Below are 20,024 nucleotides of genomic sequence, written 5' to 3'. Positions count from 1 at the left end.
CGTCATTTGTGAACAGTTTCTAGTCAATGAATTCTTTCACCAAACTCCACCCTTTTGTCAATAGACTAGACAAACTGCAACCAGCTTTGCGACTGAGGGAGTCAGCTACAACATTTGCCTTCCCTGAGTGATAGAAAATGGTAAAGTCATAATCTTTTATAAACTCGAACCATCATCGTTGTCGCATATTTCAACTCCCTCTGGGAGAACAGGTACTTGAGACTTTTATGATCAATAAATACCTCAAATTGTTCCCCACACAGGTAATGTCGCCATAATTTCAAAGCGAACACTACAGCTGCCAATTCGAGATCATGAGTTGGATAATTTCGCTCATGAATCTTTAGTTGGCAAGAAACATACGCTATCACCTTGCCATTCTGCATTAAGACACATCCCAAACTTGTACCTGATGCGTCTGAATATACCACAAAACCACCATGACCTGAAGGTAGAGCCAACACTGGGGCGGTGGTAAGCCTCTTCTTTAAGATTTGGAAACTCTCCTTGCAGTTATCCGTCCATTCAAACTTAATTCATTTCCTTAGAACCTTGGTATGGGCATGGCAATCCGTGAAAAATCCGGAATGAATCTTCTATAATAGCTTGCTAGTCCTAGAAAACTCCTGATATCACCAATATTCTTCAATTGACCCCAATTTAATACAGCTTCAACCTTAGTTGGGTCCATCGATACTCCATCTCGTGATATGACATGGCCTAAGAACATGACCTTCTCAAGCTAGAATTCACACTTAGAGAATTTGGAGAACAATTGGTGTTCCTTGAGAGTCTCTAATACAATCCTAAAATGTTCTCGATGTTGCTCTATGCTTTCGGAGTATATAAGTATATCATCGATAAAGACGATCACAAAAGTATCCAAGTACACTCTGAATACCTGATTCATCAAATCCATGAATGTGGCGGGAGCATTTGTCAATCTGAATGGCATAACCACAAACTCGTAGTGTCCATACCTTGTGTTGAAGGTTGTCTTTGGAATATCATCGTCCTTGATACGAAGTTGGTGATATTCAGATCTGAGGTCGATCTTTGAGAATACCTTAGCCTTTTGCAATTGATCAAGCAAGTCCTCAATGCAAGGTAAAGGATATTTATTTTTGATGGTCGCCTGATTCAACATCCGATAGCCTATGCACAGTCTCATAGACCCATCTTTCTTCTTCACAAAAAGAACTGGTACTCCCCATGGTGACACACTAGGTCTAATGAATCCTTGCTCCATCAACTCTTGGAGTTATTTTTTTAGTTCTTCCAACTCTACTGGGGCCATACGATAGGGTGCTTTCGAGATCGGTGTCATCTCAGGCACTAAGTCGATATGAAAATCCACCTCACGCTGTGGAGGTAGTCCAGGCAACTCATCCGGAAACACTTCCGAGAATTCACGAACCACTTCAAGCTCTTCTAATGGTGTGACCTTTGGCTCGTAGAAAAACACATTCACTAAGAATGCTCGGCACCTTTGCCGCATATACTTCTGAACCTTTAGGACCGATACAATTCGGCCCTTTACCGTAGGTCTGGAGAGCCGAAACTCAACCTTTGGTAATTCTGGTCGGGACAACACCACTTTCCCTTGGCGACAGAGAACATTGGCATAATGTTCATATAACAAATCCATCCCTAATATGACATCATATTCTGTCATATCGAGTATGATCAGGTCAACAGGTAAATTCTGCCCCTCCAACACAATTGTTACATTCGGGATGTAGTTTACACATATTGAATTATATCCTATAGGATTGTACACATCTAACACATGTTTCAGAGATTCAGTACATGCACCTAGTAGTTTTGCAAACTCTATGAATATGAACGAATGTGTAGTACCACAATAAAAAAGGACAGGTGCAGCATGGTCATTGACAAGTATTGTACCTTATACCAGATTTCCCTTTTCCAACTCTTCTGCAGTGGAAGCATATACTCGTCCCTGCAACCTCTTTTGTGTGTTCTATTGTGGTACCTGTTGTGGCAGAGGTGGTTGATGCTGCTGATATCCTCCCCCGACATTTCTTCTCTGCATGTCCGCCATCTTCTTATGGCGCTGACGAGCATAATGACCCATCTTGCCACAGTAGAGACAAGCACCAGTGTCCCTGGGGCAAGGTTGCCCGTAGTGGGACCGGTTGCACTTCTGGCAAACCCGATTTTGTCCCTGATGTTATGGAGGACAATCTCCACCATTATGCCTCTGCTTCTTGTGAGGAGGCTGGTGTTTCTTGCTACCCTAGTGTTGCTGCGGACCGGCTCCCCGTTTCCACGGAGTATCATTCTGACCCTTCCTTGATCGCTCTCATTCTTCGTTCAGCATAGTAGCCACTTCAATGGCTTGTGCGAGGGTGGACGGCAGATTAATCATCACTCGTGATCGTAATCTGTCCTTAAGTCCATAGACATACTTAGTTGCCCTGACTTTATCATTCGCGAACAAATTTGGGCAATAACGCTCCAAGGTCCAAAATTTGGTAGTGTATTCTACCAGATTCATATTCCCTTGAGTAAGCTCCAAGAACTCTTGTTGCTTTTGATCACGAGCGTGCTGAGGAAAATATGTCTCTAAGAACGCCTCCTTAAACACTTCCCATGGAATAGGATCCATCTCGGCAAAGTGGATGGTTCAGACTGTGTCCCACCACTTCTGTGCATCTTCCGTCAAGCGGTAGGTGCCGAAGTCTGTTTGCTTATCATCGGGAATAGCCAGAACCCGAAAAGCTCGTTTTGTCTCTGCAATCCAACTCTTGGCTAGCTCAGGATCAGCTTTGCCTGAGAAAGTGGGCATGTTCAACTTCAAGAACTTCTCATAGGTGATTGTGCCGGTATTATGCCTTGCACTTATGGCTGCAGCTAACTCCGCTTGGTTGCGCATTTGGGTGTCCATTGTCTGAGCCAGATTACCGAGAGTTTCCATCACAAAACCCCTTTGTTCCTGCCATTCGTTTGCAGTGCTCAAACTAGCTTGGGATAGGCAATACATCTAATAATCATTTCAATACACACAATTTTACTATCTTTGAATTGTAGTGTTCCTAAAGTCATTACATGTATATATCTATACTTATACAGGAGAAACAATACAATTATCATGACTAATAAAGAATTTATATTCACAGAGCGCTTGCAGGGTGTGGCACGACCATGATCCTTGATTTATTGTTCCCAGGCTCTGATACCATAACTGTAACACCCCAAAATTTTAACCAAGATTTATGTGGATTTTTTTTTAAACAGCAAAAATAATCAATAATTTCAAGATTAAGCATTCTGGAACGATACAAGAAAGTAAGGCAAACCACACCATTTATTTTTATTTAAAAACTTATGAAGTTAAACATCAGAGTTTTCACATTATGAGTCTCAAAACAAAGCTTTCAATCTGAAAGAAAGTAGAACAGCCAGGGAACAAGTAGATCAAGTCTTGGTTAGCGCCTTATCCCGCGTCGCTCATAGCTCTACTCTTCACATGAAATTTGTAAATTAAAGGAATTAGACTATAACTGTCTAAGTAGAAAATTTATAACTTTTAATGCAGGTATATCATGAATCTAGTATGTGATATGGGTGTCCTGTGTGATTTTCAGCATATACATAAGCAAATAAGCAGATTATGCAACAACAATAATGTAGCAGGTAAGACATTATGCAAATAAGGCATATTCTACAACATCAATAATAGTAACATGCATAACATTCATGTAACAATCGCATTATGAATTCAATTATCTCATATCTTCATATTTCAGGATTTCGTTTCATCATAAACTCAAAACATGCTGAAAGATTATGAAATTGTCTCTCTAGTAACTTCACTCACTGTGATACTTAATTATTCTAAATAGTGTTTATTTTATCTTATCCCGTGGGTACACACAGGCTGAGGCAACCATCACAGAAGAGAACGTTTGGGGGTATATTATTCAAGGTTATTTTATTAACTCGAACATTCTAACTGAGAATAAAATCTCAAGGGAGCGGCCAGTGATCGAGAGAACCTCCCAAAAGCCAAAACCAACAACAGAATGCATCCCTAACTTCTGCAGAAGAACAAAGAGCTACCACCTAGGACACACTGGTAGTCTGGATCCCCCATCTCCGAGGACTGGAGACCAACGAGTCACTTTAGCTCGAAACAATTAAACACATGTCCCCGGAGTTTTGTACCACCTACCCTCTCCAAAATAAGCCCAAGAACTAAGTGAGTTAATCTTTTCATTTAATTGACTTCCCAAGGTATAGGGGCATTTCCCCAAACCTTCTACTACAATACTAGTAGATTCCCAACCTTAGTCATGTTACTAAGGTATAACACATTCTGTCTCCCTCTTTTTTTTATATGTATATTTTTTTTATTGCACAAACCCACTCAGAGTTCTCCAGTGCCTTTAAACTAGTCAAGCACAAAACATTTACGATTAAGTTTTCCTCATTTCTTTTTAATTGCATAGCACACAAGCTAATAGCCCCAGTACCCGCATTGGGTAATCCATTCATATTGCCGATTAGGCAAAACACAAATCCATATGTAACTAAGTGCACCATCAAATATTTGAAACCAACATACAACCTCCCACAACACAGATAACATGCTACTTACAGGCAATTCAAATCATATATTACAGTCTAATCAATGATAACAGTATCGTTGTCGCATATTTCAACTCCCTCTGGGAGAACAGGTACTTGAGACTTTTATGATCAATAAATACCTCAAATTGTTCCCCATACAGGTAATGTCGCCATAATTTCAAAGCGAACACTACAACTGCCAATTCGAGATCATGAGTTGGATAATTTCGCTCATGAATCTTTAGTTGGCAAGAAACATACGCTATCACCTTGCCATTCTGCATTAAGACACATCCCAAACTTGTACCTGATGCGTCTGAATATACCACAAAACCACCATGACCTGAAGGTAGAGCCAACACTAGGGCGGTGGTAAGCTTCTTCTTTAAGATTTGGAAACTCTCCTTGCAGTTATCCGTCCATTCAAACTTAATTCATTTCCTTAGAACCTTGGTATGGGCATGGCAATCCGTGAAAAATCTGGAATGAATCTTCTATAATAGCTTGCTAGTACTAGAAAACTCCTGATATCACCAATATTCTTCGATTGACCCCAATTTAATACAGCTTCAACCTTAGTTGGGTCCATCGATACTCCATCTCGTGATATGACATGGCCTAAGAACATGACCTTCTCAAGCTAGAATTCACACTTAGAGAATTTGGAGAACAATTGGTGTTCCTTGAGAGTCTCTAATACAATCCTAAAATGTTCTCGATGTTGCTCTATGCTTTCGGAGTATATAAGTATATCATCGATAAAGACGATCACAAAAGTATCCAAGTACGCTCTGAATACCTGATTCATCAAATCCATGAATGCGGCAGGAGCATTTGTCAATCTGAATGGCATAACCACAAACTCGTAGTGTCCATACCTTGTTTTGAAGGTTGTCTTTGGAATATCATCGTCCTTGATACGAAGTTGGTGATATTCAGATCTGAGGTTGATCTTTGAGAATACCTTAGCCTTTTGCAATTGATCAAGCAAGTCCTCAATGCAAGGTAAAGGATATTTATTTTTGATGGTCGCCTGATTCAACATCCGATAGCCTATGCACAGTCTCATAGACCCATCTTTCTTCTTCACAAAAAGAACTGGTACTCCCCATGGTGACACACTAGGTCTAATGAATCCTTGCTCCATCAACTCTTGGAGTTATTTTTTTAGTTCTTCCAACTCTACTGGGGCCATACGATAGGGTGCTTTCGAGATCGGTGTCATCTCAGGCACTAAGTCGATATGAAAATCCACCTCACGCTGTGGAGGTAGTCCAGGCAACTCATCCGGAAACACTTCCGAGAATTCACGAACCACTTCAAGCTCTTCTAATGGTGTGACCTTTGGCTCGTAGAAAAACACATTCACTAAGAATGCTCGGCACCTTTGCCGCATATACTTCTGAACCTTTAGGACCGATACAATTCGGCCCTTTACCGTAGGTCTGGAGAGCCGAAACTCAACCTTTGGTAATTCTGGTCGGGACAACACCACTTTCCCTTGGCGACAGAGAACATTGGCATAATGTTCATATAACAAATCCATCCCTAATATGACATCATATTCTGTCATATCGAGTATGATCAGGTCAACAGGTAAATTCTGCCCCTCCAACACAATTGTTACATTCGGGATGTAGTTTACACATATTGAATTATATCCTATAGGATTGTACACATCTAACACATGTTTCAGAGATTCAGTACATGCACCTAGTAGTTTTGCAAACTCTATGAATATGAACGAATGTGTAGTACCACAATAAAAAAGGACAGGTGCAGCATGGTCATTGACAAGTATTGTACCTTATACCAGATTTCCCTTTTCCAACTCTTCTGCAGTGGAAGCATATACTCGTCCCTGCAACCTCTTTTGTGTGTTCTATTGTGGTACCTGTTGTGGCAGAGGTGGTTGATGCTGCTGATATCCTCCCCCGACATTTCTTCTCTGCATGTCCGCCATCTTCTTATGGCGCTGACGAGCATAATGACCCATCTTGCCACAGTAGAGACAAGCACCAGTGTCCCTGGGGCAAGGTTGCCCGTAGTGGGACCGGTTGCACTTCTGGCAAACCCGATTTTGTCCCTGATGTTATGGAGGACAATCTCCACCATTATGCCTCTGCTTCTTGTGAGGAGGCTGGTGTTTCTTGCTACCCTGGTGTTGCTGCGGACCGGCTCCCCGTTTCCACGGAGTATCATTCTGACCCTTCCTTGATCGCTCTCATTCTTCGTTCAGCATAGTAGCCACTTCAATGGCTTGTGCGAGGGTGGACGGCAGATTAATCATCACTCGTGATCGTAATCTGTCCTTAAGTCCATAGACATACTTAGTTGCCCTGACTTTATCATTCGCGAACAAATTTGGGCAATAACGCTCCAAGGTCCAAAATTTGGTAGTGTATTCTACCAGATTCATATTCCCTTGAGTAAGCTCCAAGAACTCTTGTTGCTTTTGATCACGAGCGTGCTGAGGAAAATATGTCTCTAAGAACGCCTCCTTAAACACTTCCCATGGAATAGGATCCATCTCGGCAAAGTGGATGGTTCAGACTGTGTCCCACCACTTCTGTGCATCTTCCGTCAAGCGGTAGGTGCCGAAGTCTGTTTGCTTATCATCGGGAATAGCCAGAACCCGAAAAGCTCGTTTTGTCTCTGCAATCCAACTCTTGGCTAGCTCAGGATCAGCTTTGCCTGAGAAAGTGGGCATGTTCAACTTCAAGAACTTCTCATAGGTGATTGTGCCGGTATTATGCCTTGCACTTATGGCTGCAGCTAACTCCGCTTGGTTGCGCATTTGGGTGTCCATTGTCTGAGCCAGATTACCGAGAGTTTCCATCACAAAACCCCTTTGTTCCTGCCATTCGTTTGCAGTGCTCAAACTAGCTTGGGATAGGCAATACATCTAATAATCATTTCAATACACACAATTTTACTATCTTTGAATTGTAGTGTTCCTAAAGTCATTACATGTATATATCTATACTTATACAGGAGAAACAATACAATTATCATGACTAATAAAGAATTTATATTCACAGAGCGCTTGCAGGGTGTAGCACGACCATGATCCTTGATTTATTGTTCCCAGGCTCTGATACCATAACTGTAACACCCCAAAATTTTAACCAAGATTTATGTGGATTTTTTTTTAAACAGCAAAAATAATCAATAATTTCAAGATTAAGCATTCTGGAACGATACAAGAAAGTAAGGCAAACCACACCATTTATTTTTATTTAAAAACTTATGAAGTTAAACATCAGAGTTTTCACATTATGAGTCTCAAAACAAAGCTTTCAATCTGAAAGAAAGTAGAACAGCCAGGGAACAAGTAGATCAAGTCTTGGTTAGCGCCTTATCCCGCGTCGCTCATAGCTCTACTCTTCACATGAAATTTGTAAATTAAAGGAATTAGACTATAACTGTCTAAGTAGAAAATTTATAACTTTTAATGCAGGTATATCATGAATCTAGTATGTGATATGGGTGTCCTGTGTGATTTTCAGCATATACATAAGCAAATAAGCAGATTATGCAACAACAATAATGTAGCAGGTAAGACATTATGCAAATAAGGCATATTCTACAACATCAATAATAGTAACATGCATAACATTCATGTAACAATCGCATTATGAATTCAATTATCTCATATCTTCATATTTCAGGATTTCGTTTCATCATAAACTCAAAACATGCTGAAAGATTATGAAATTGTCTCTCTAGTAACTTCACTCACTGTGATACTTAATTATTCTAAATAGTGTTTATTTTATCTTATCCCGTGGGTACACACAGGCTGAGGCAACCATCACAGAAGAGAACGTTTGGGGGTATATTATTCAAGGTTATTTTATTAACTCGAACATTCTAACTGAGAATAAAATCTCAAGGGAGCGGCCAGTGATCGAGAGAACCTCCCAAAAGCCAAAACCAACAACAGAATGCATCCCTAACTTCTGCAGAAGAACAAAGAGCTACCACCTAGGACACACTGGTAGTCTGGATCCCCCATCTCCGAGGACTGGAGACCAACGAGTCACTTTAGCTCGAAACAATTAAACACATGTCCCCGGAGTTTTGTACCACCTACCCTCTCCAAAATAAGCCCAAGAACTAAGTGAGTTAATCTTTTCATTTAATTGACTTCCCAAGGTATAGGGGCATTTCCCCAAACCTTCTACTACAATACTAGTAGATTCCCAACCTTAGTCATGTTACTAAGGTATAACACATTCTGTCTCCCTCTTTTTTTTATATGTATATTTTTTTTATTGCACAAACCCACTCAGAGTTCTCCAGTGCCTTTAAACTAGTCAAGCACAAAACATTTACGATTAAGTTTTCCTCATTTCTTTTTAATTGCATAGCACACAAGCTAATAGCCCCAGTACCCGCATTGGGTAATCCATTCATATTGCCGATTAGGCAAAACACAAATCCATATGTAACTAAGTGCACCATCAAATATTTGAAACCAACATACAACCTCCCACAACACAGATAACATGCTACTTACAGGCAATTCAAATCATATATTACAGTCTAATCAATGATAACAGTATCGTTGTCGCATATTTCAACTCCCTCTGGGAGAACAGGTACTTGAGACTTTTATGATCAATAAATACCTCAAATTGTTCCCCATACAGGTAATGTCGCCATAATTTCAAAGCGAACACTACAACTGCCAATTCGAGATCATGAGTTGGATAATTTCGCTCATGAATCTTTAGTTGGCAAGAAACATACGCTATCACCTTGCCATTCTGCATTAAGACACATCCCAAACTTGTACCTGATGCGTCTGAATATACCACAAAACCACCATGACCTGAAGGTAGAGCCAACACTAGGGCGGTGGTAAGCTTCTTCTTTAAGATTTGGAAACTCTCCTTGCAGTTATCCGTCCATTCAAACTTAATTCATTTCCTTAGAACCTTGGTATGGGCATGGCAATCCGTGAAAAATCTGGAATGAATCTTCTATAATAGCTTGCTAGTACTAGAAAACTCCTGATATCACCAATATTCTTCGATTGACCCCAATTTAATACAGCTTCAACCTTAGTTGGGTCCATCGATACTCCATCTCGTGATATGACATGGCCTAAGAACATGACCTTCTCAAGCTAGAATTCACACTTAGAGAATTTGGAGAACAATTGGTGTTCCTTGAGAGTCTCTAATACAATCCTAAAATGTTCTCGATGTTGCTCTATGCTTTCGGAGTATATAAGTATATCATCGATAAAGACGATCACAAAAGTATCCAAGTACGCTCTGAATACCTGATTCATCAAATCCATGAATGCGGCAGGAGCATTTGTCAATCTGAATGGCATAACCACAAACTCGTAGTGTCCATACCTTGTTTTGAAGGTTGTCTTTGGAATATCATCGTCCTTGATACGAAGTTGGTGATATTCAGATCTGAGGTTGATCTTTGAGAATACCTTAGCCTTTTGCAATTGATCAAGCAAGTCCTCAATGCAAGGTAAAGGATATTTATTTTTGATGGTCGCCTGATTCAACATCCGATAGCCTATGCACAGTCTCATAGACCCATCTTTCTTCTTCACAAAAAGAACTGGTACTCCCCATGGTGACACACTAGGTCTAATGAATCCTTGCTCCATCAACTCTTGGAGTTATTTTTTTAGTTCTTCCAACTCTACTGGGGCCATACGATAGGGTGCTTTCGAGATCGGTGTCATCTCAGGCACTAAGTCGATATGAAAATCCACCTCACGCTGTGGAGGTAGTCCAGGCAACTCATCCGGAAACACTTCCGAGAATTCACGAACCACTTCAAGCTCTTCTAATGGTGTGACCTTTGGCTCGTAGAAAAACACATTCACTAAGAATGCTCGGCACCTTTGCCGCATATACTTCTGAACCTTTAGGACCGATACAATTCGGCCCTTTACCGTAGGTCTGGAGAGCCGAAACTCAACCTTTGGTAATTCTGGTCGGGACAACACCACTTTCCCTTGGCGACAGAGAACATTGGCATAATGTTCATATAACAAATCCATCCCTAATATGACATCATATTCTATCATATCGAGTATGATCAGGTCAACAGGTAAATTCTGCCCCTCCAACACAATTGTTACATTCGAGATGTAGTTTACACATATTGAATTATATCCTATAGGATTGTACACATCTAACACATGTTTCAGAGATTCAGTACATGCACCTAGTAGTTTTGCAAACTCTATGAATATGAACAAATGTGTAGTACCACAATAAAAAAGGACAGGTGCAGCATGGTCATTGACAAGTACTGTACCTTATACCAGATTTCCCTTTTCCAACTCTTCTGCAGTGGAAGCATATACTCATCCCTGCAACCTCTTTTGTGTGTTCTATTGTGGTACCTGTTGTGGCAGAGGTGGTTGATGTTGCTGATATCCTCCCCCGACATTTCTTCTCTGCATGTCCGCCATCTTCTTATGGCGCTGACGAGCATAATGACCCATCTTGCCACAGTAGAGACAAGCACCAGTGTCCCTGGGGCAAGGTTGCCCGTAGTGGGACCGGTTGCACTTCTGGCAAACCCGATTTTGTCCCTGATGTTATGGAGGACAATCTCCATCATTATGCCTCTGCTTCTTGTGAGGAGGCTGGTGTTTCTTGCTACCCTGGTGTTGCTGCGGACCGGCTCCCCGTTTCCACGGAGTATCATTCTGACCCTTCCTTGATCGCTCTCATTCTTCGTTCAGCATAGTAGCCACTTCAATGGCTTGTGCGAGGGTGGACGGCAGATTAATCATCACTCGTGATCGTAATCTGTCCTTAAGTCCATAGACATACTTAGTTGCCCTGACTTTATCATTCGCGAACAAATTTGGGCAATAACGCTCCAAGGTCCAAAATTTGGTAGTGTATTCTACCAGATTCATATTCCCTTGAGTAAGCTCCAAGAACTCTTGTTGCTTTTGATCACGAGCGTGCTGAGGAAAATATGTCTCTAAGAACGCCTCCTTAAACACTTCCCATGGAATAGGATCCATCTCGGCAAAGTGGATGGTTCAGACTGTGTCCCACCACTTCTGTGCATCTTCCGTCAAGCGGTAGGTGCCGAAGTCTGTTTGCTTATCATCGGGAATAGCCAGAACCCGAAAAGCTCGTTTTGTCTCTGCAATCCAACTCTTGGCTAGCTCAGGATCAGCTTTGCCTGAGAAAGTGGGCATGTTCAACTTCAAGAACTTCTCATAGGTGATTGTGCCGGTATTATGCCTTGCACTTATGGCTGCAGCTAACTCCGCTTGGTTGCGCATTTGGGTGTCCATTGTCTGAGCCAGATTACCGAGAGTTTCCATCACAAAACCCCTTTGTTCCTGCCATTCGTTTGCAGTGCTCAAACTAGCTTGGGATAGGCAATACATCTAATAATCATTTCAATACACACAATTTTACTATCTTTGAATTGTAGTGTTCCTAAAGTCATTACATGTATATATCTATACTTATACAGGAGAAACAATACAATTATCATGACTAATAAAGAATTTATATTCACAGAGCGCTTGCAGGGTGTAGCACGACCATGATCCTTGATTTATTGTTCCCAGGCTCTGATACCATAACTGTAACACCCCAAAATTTTAACCAAGATTTATGTGGATTTTTTTTTAAACAGCAAAAATAATCAATAATTTCAAGATTAAGCATTCTGGAACGATACAAGAAAGTAAGGCAAACCACACCATTTATTTTTATTTAAAAACTTATGAAGTTAAACATCAGAGTTTTCACATTATGAGTCTCAAAACAAAGCTTTCAATCTGAAAGAAAGTAGAACAGCCAGGGAACAAGTAGATCAAGTCTTGGTTAGCGCCTTATCCCGCGTCGCTCATAGCTCTACTCTTCACATGAAATTTGTAAATTAAAGGAATTAGACTATAACTGTCTAAGTAGAAAATTTATAACTTTTAATGCAGGTATATCATGAATCTAGTATGTGATATGGGTGTCCTGTGTGATTTTCAGCATATACATAAGCAAATAAGCAGATTATGCAACAACAATAATGTAGCAGGTAAGACATTATGCAAATAAGGCATATTCTACAACATCAATAATAGTAACATGCATAACATTCATGTAACAATCGCATTATGAATTCAATTATCTCATATCTTCATATTTCAGGATTTCGTTTCATCATAAACTCAAAACATGCTGAAAGATTATGAAATTGTCTCTCTAGTAACTTCACTCACTGTGATACTTAATTATTCTAAATAGTGTTTATTTTATCTTATCCCGTGGGTACACACAGGCTGAGGCAACCATCACAGAAGAGAACGTTTGGGGGTATATTATTCAAGGTTATTTTATTAACTCGAACATTCTAACTGAGAATAAAATCTCAAGGGAGCGGCCAGTGATCGAGAGAACCTCCCAAAAGCCAAAACCAACAACAGAATGCATCCCTAACTTCTGCAGAAGAACAAAGAGCTACCACCTAGGACACACTGGTAGTCTGGATCCCCCATCTCCGAGGACTGGAGACCAACGAGTCACTTTAGCTCGAAACAATTAAACACATGTCCCCGGAGTTTTGTACCACCTACCCTCTCCAAAATAAGCCCAAGAACTAAGTGAGTTAATCTTTTCATTTAATTGACTTCCCAAGGTATAGGGGCATTTCCCCAAACCTTCTACTACAATACTAGTAGATTCCCAACCTTAGTCATGTTACTAAGGTATAACACATTCTGTCTCCCTCTTTTTTTTATATGTATATTTTTTTTATTGCACAAACCCACTCAGAGTTCTCCAGTGCCTTTAAACTAGTCAAGCACAAAACATTTACGATTAAGTTTTCCTCATTTCTTTTTAATTGCATAGCACACAAGCTAATAGCCCCAGTACCCGCATTGGGTAATCCATTCATATTGCCGATTAGGCAAAACACAAATCCATATGTAACTAAGTGCACCATCAAATATTTGAAACCAACATACAACCTCCCACAACACAGATAACATGCTACTTACAGGCAATTCAAATCATATATTACAGTCTAATCAATGATAACAGTATCGTTGTCGCATATTTCAACTCCCTCTGGGAGAACAGGTACTTGAGACTTTTATGATCAATAAATACCTCAAATTGTTCCCCATACAGGTAATGTCGCCATAATTTCAAAGCGAACACTACAACTGCCAATTCGAGATCATGAGTTGGATAATTTCGCTCATGAATCTTTAGTTGGCAAGAAACATACGCTATCACCTTGCCATTCTGCATTAAGACACATCCCAAACTTGTACCTGATGCGTCTGAATATACCACAAAACCACCATGACCTGAAGGTAGAGCCAACACTAGGGCGGTGGTAAGCTTCTTCTTTAAGATTTGGAAACTCTCCTTGCAGTTATCCGTCCATTCAAACTTAATTCATTTCCTTAGAACCTTGGTATGGGCATGGCAATCCGTGAAAAATCTGGAATGAATCTTCTATAATAGCTTGCTAGTACTAGAAAACTCCTGATATCACCAATATTCTTCGATTGACCCCAATTTAATACAGCTTCAACCTTAGTTGGGTCCATCGATACTCCATCTCGTGATATGACATGGCCTAAGAACATGACCTTCTCAAGCTAGAATTCACACTTAGAGAATTTGGAGAACAATTGGTGTTCCTTGAGAGTCTCTAATACAATCCTAAAATGTTCTCGATGTTGCTCTATGCTTTCGGAGTATATAAGTATATCATCGATAAAGACGATCACAAAAGTATCCAAGTACGCTCTGAATACCTGATTCATCAAATCCATGAATGCGGCAGGAGCATTTGTCAATCTGAATGGCATAACCACAAACTCGTAGTGTCCATACCTTGTTTTGAAGGTTGTCTTTGGAATATCATCGTCCTTGATACGAAGTTGGTGATATTCAGATCTGAGGTTGATCTTTGAGAATACCTTAGCCTTTTGCAATTGATCAAGCAAGTCCTCAATGCAAGGTAAAGGATATTTATTTTTGATGGTCGCCTGATTCAACATCCGATAGCCTATGCACAGTCTCATAGACCCATCTTTCTTCTTCACAAAAAGAACTGGTACTCCCCATGGTGACACACTAGGTCTAATGAATCCTTGCTCCATCAACTCTTGGAGTTATTTTTTTAGTTCTTCCAACTCTACTGGGGCCATACGATAGGGTGCTTTCGAGATCGGTGTCATCTCAGGCACTAAGTCGATATGAAAATCCACCTCACGCTGTGGAGGTAGTCCAGGCAACTCATCCGGAAACACTTCCGAGAATTCACGAACCACTTCAAGCTCTTCTAATGGTGTGACCTTTGGCTCGTAGAAAAACACATTCACTAAGAATGCTCGGCACCTTTGCCGCATATACTTCTGAACCTTTAGGACCGATACAATTCGGCCCTTTACCGTAGGTCTGGAGAGCCGAAACTCAACCTTTGGTAATTCTGGTCGGGACAACACCACTTTCCCTTGGCGACAGAGAACATTGGCATAATGTTCATATAACAAATCCATCCCTAATATGACATCATATTCTGTCATATCGAGTATGATCAGGTCAACAGGTAAATTCTGCCCCTCCAACACAATTGTTACATTCGGGATGTAGTTTACACATATTGAATTATATCCTATAGGATTGTACACATCTAACACATGTTTCAGAGATTCAGTACATGCACCTAGTAGTTTTGCAAACTCTATGAATATGAACGAATGTGTAGTACCACAATAAAAAAGGACAGGTGCAGCATGGTCATTGACAAGTATTGTACCTTATACCAGATTTCCCTTTTCCAACTCTTCTGCAGTGGAAGCATATACTCGTCCCTGCAACCTCTTTTGTGTGTTCTATTGTGGTACCTGTTGTGGCAGAGGTGGTTGATGCTGCTGATATCCTCCCCCGACATTTCTTCTCTGCATGTCCGCCATCTTCTTATGGCGCTGACGAGCATAATGACCCATCTTGCCACAGTAGAGACAAGCACCAGTGTCCCTGGGGCAAGGTTGCCCGTAGTGGGACCGGTTGCACTTCTGGCAAACCCGATTTTGTCCCTGATGTTATGGAGGACAATCTCCATCATTATGCCTCTGCTTCTTGTGAGGAGGCTGGTGTTTCTTGCTACCCTGGTGTTGCTGCGGACCGGCTCCCCGTTTCCACGGAGTATCATTCTGACCCTTCCTTGATCGCTCTCATTCTTCGTTCAGCATAGTAGCCACTTCAATGGCTTGTGCGAGGGTGGACGGCAGATTAATCATCACTCGTGATCGTAATCTGTCCTTAAGTCCATAGACATACTTAGTTGCCCTGACTTTATCATTCGCGAACAAATTTGGGCAATAACGCTCCAAGGTCCAAAATTTGGTAGTGTATTCTACCAGATTCATATTCCCTTGAGTAAGCTCCAAGAACTCTTGTTGCTTTTGATCACGAGCGTGCTGAGGAAAATATGTCTCTAAGAACGCCTCCTTAAACACTTCCCATGGAATAGGATCCATCTCGGCAAAGTGGATGGTTCAGACTGTGTCCCACCACTTCTGTGCATCTTCCGTCAAGCGGTAGGTGCCGAAGTCTGTTTGCTTATCATCGGGAATAGCCAGAACCCGAAAAGCTCGTTTTGTCTCTGCAATCCAACTCTTGGCTAGCTCAGGATCAGCTTTGCCTGAGAAAGTGGGCATGTTCAACTTCAAGAACTTCTCATAGGTGATTGTGCCGTTATTATGCCTTGCACTTATGGCTGCAGCTAACTCCGCTTGGTTGCGCATTTGGGTGTCCATTGTCTGAGCCAGATTACCGAGAGTTTCCATCACAAAACCCCTTTGTTCCTGCCATTCGTTTGCAGTGCTCAAACTAGCTTGGGATAGGCAATACATCTAATAATCATTTCAATACACACAATTTTACTATCTTTGAATTGTAGTGTTCCTAAAGTCATTACATGTATATATCTATACTTATACAGGAGAAACAATACAATTATCATGACTAATAAAGAATTTATATTCACAGAGCGCTTGCAGGGTGTAGCACGACCATGATCCTTGATTTATTGTTCCCAGGCTCTGATACCATAACTGTAACACCCCAAAATTTTAACCAAGATTTATGTGGATTTTTTTTTAAACAGCAAAAATAATCAATAATTTCAAGATTAAGCATTCTGGAACGATACAAGAAAGTAAGGCAAACCACACCATTTATTTTTATTTAAAAACTTATGAAGTTAAACATCAGAGTTTTCACATTATGAGTCTCAAAACAAAGCTTTCAATCTGAAAGAAAGTAGAACAGCCAGGGAACAAGTAGATCAAGTCTTGGTTAGCGCCTTATCCCGCGTCGCTCATAGCTCTACTCTTCACATGAAATTTGTAAATTAAAGGAATTAGACTATAACTGTCTAAGTAGAAAATTTATAACTTTTAATGCAGGTATATCATGAATCTAGTATGTGATATGGGTGTCCTGTGTGATTTTCAGCATATACATAAGCAAATAAGCAGATTATGCAACAACAATAATGTAGCAGGTAAGACATTATGCAAATAAGGCATATTCTACAACATCAATAATAGTAACATGCATAACATTCATGTAACAATCGCATTATGAATTCAATTATCTCATATCTTCATATTTCAGGATTTCGTTTCATCATAAACTCAAAACATGCTGAAAGATTATGAAATTGTCTCTCTAGTAACTTCACTCACTGTGATACTTAATTATTCTAAATAGTGTTTATTTTATCTTATCCCGTGGGTACACACAGGCTGAGGCAACCATCACAGAAGAGAACGTTTGGGGGTATATTATTCAAGGTTATTTTATTAACTCGAACATTCTAACTGAGAATAAAATCTCAAGGGAGCGGCCAGTGATCGAGAGAACCTCCCAAAAGCCAAAACCAACAACAGAATGCATCCCTAACTTCTGCAGAAGAACAAAGAGCTACCACCTAGGACACACTGGTAGTCTGGATCCCCCATCTCCGAGGACTGGAGACCAACGAGTCACTTTAGCTCGAAACAATTAAACACATGTCCCCGGAGTTTTGTACCACCTACCCTCTCCAAAATAAGCCCAAGAACTAAGTGAGTTAATCTTTTCATTTAATTGACTTCCCAAGGTATAGGGGCATTTCCCCAAACCTTCTACTACAATACTAGTAGATTCCCAACCTTAGTCATGTTACTAAGGTATAACACATTCTGTCTCCCTCTTTTTTTTATATGTATATTTTTTTTATTGCACAAACCCACTCAGAGTTCTCCAGTGCCTTTAAACTAGTCAAGCACAAAACATTTACGATTAAGTTTTCCTCATTTCTTTTTAATTGCATAGCACACAAGCTAATAGCCCCAGTACCCGCATTGGGTAATCCATTCATATTGCCGATTAGGCAAAACACAAATCCATATGTAACTAAGTGCACCATCAAATATTTGAAACCAACATACAACCTCCCACAACACAGATAACATGCTACTTACAGGCAATTCAAATCATATATTACAGTCTAATCAATGATAACAGTATCGTTGTCGCATATTTCAACTCCCTCTGGGAGAACAGGTACTTGAGACTTTTATGATCAATAAATACCTCAAATTGTTCCCCATACAGGTAATGTCGCCATAATTTCAAAGCGAACACTACAACTGCCAATTCGAGATCATGAGTTGGATAATTTCGCTCATGAATCTTTAGTTGGCAAGAAACATACGCTATCACCTTGCCATTCTGCATTAAGACACATCCCAAACTTGTACCTGATGCGTCTGAATATACCACAAAACCACCATGACCTGAAGGTAGAGCCAACACTAGGGCGGTGGTAAGCTTCTTCTTTAAGATTTGGAAACTCTCCTTGCAGTTATCCGTCCATTCAAACTTAATTCATTTCCTTAGAACCTTGGTATGGGCATGGCAATCCGTGAAAAATCTGGAATGAATCTTCTATAATAGCTTGCTAGTACTAGAAAACTCCTGATATCACCAATATTCTTCGATTGACCCCAATTTAATACAGCTTCAACCTTAGTTGGGTCCATCGATACTCCATCTCGTGATATGACATGGCCTAAGAACATGACCTTCTCAAGCTAGAATTCACACTTAGAGAATTTGGAGAACAATTGGTGTTCCTTGAGAGTCTCTAATACAATCCTAAAATGTTCTCGATGTTGCTCTATGCTTTCGGAGTATATAAGTATATCATCGATAAAGACGATCACAAAAGTATCCAAGTACGCTCTGAATACCTGATTCATCAAATCCATGAATGCGGCAGGAGCATTTGTCAATCTGAATGGCATAACCACAAACTCGTAGTGTCCATACCTTGTTTTGAAGGTTGTCTTTGGAATATCATCGTCCTTGATACGAAGTTGGTGATATTCAGATCTGAGGTTGATCTTTGAGAATACCTTAGCCTTTTGCAATTGATCAAGCAAGTCCTCAATGCAAGGTAAAGGATATTTATTTTTGATGGTCGCCTGATTCAACATCCGATAGCCTATGCACAGTCTCATAGACCCATCTTTCTTCTTCACAAAAAGAACTGGTACTCCCCATGGTGACACACTAGGTCTAATGAATCCTTGCTCCATCAACTCTTGGAGTTATTTTTTTAGTTCTTCCAACTCTACTGGGGCCATACGATAGGGTGCTTTCGAGATCGGTGTCATCTCAGGCACTAAGTCGATATGAAAATCCACCTCACGCTGTGGAGGTAGTCCAGGCAACTCATCCGGAAACACTTCCGAGAATTCACGAACCACTTCAAGCTCTTCTAATGGTGTGACCTTTGGCTCGTAGAAAAACACATTCACTAAGAATGCTCGGCACCTTTGCCGCATATACTTCTGAACCTTTAGGACCGATACAATTCGGCCCTTTACCGTAGGTCTGGAGAGCCGAAACTCAACCTTTGGTAATTCTGGTCGGGACAACACCACTTTCCCTTGGCGACAGAGAACATTGGCATAATGTTCATATAACAAATCCATCCCTAATATGACATCATATTCTATCATATCGAGTATGATCAGGTCAACAGGTAAATTCTGCCCCTCCAACACAATTGTTACATTCGAGATGTAGTTTACACATATTGAATTATATCCTATAGGATTGTACACATCTAACACATGTTTCAGAGATTCAGTACATGCACCTAGTAGTTTTGCAAACTCTATGAATATGAACAAATGTGTAGTACCACAATAAAAAAGGACAGGTGCAGCATGGTCATTGACAAGTACTGTACCTTATACCAGATTTCCCTTTTCCAACTCTTCTGCAGTGGAAGCATATACTCATCCCTGCAACCTCTTTTGTGTGTTCTATTGTGGTACCTGTTGTGGCAGAGGTGGTTGATGTTGCTGATATCCTCCCCCGACATTTCTT

The sequence above is a fragment of the Nuphar pumila genome, chromosome 15, assembly GCF_984573655.1.
Source record: "Nuphar pumila chromosome 15, dmNupPumi1.hap1.1, whole genome shotgun sequence".
Taxonomy (NCBI): Eukaryota; Viridiplantae; Streptophyta; class Magnoliopsida; order Nymphaeales; family Nymphaeaceae; genus Nuphar; species Nuphar pumila.
The sequence above is the reverse complement of the archived record's forward strand: the minus strand, read 5'-3'. Positions refer to the sequence as shown.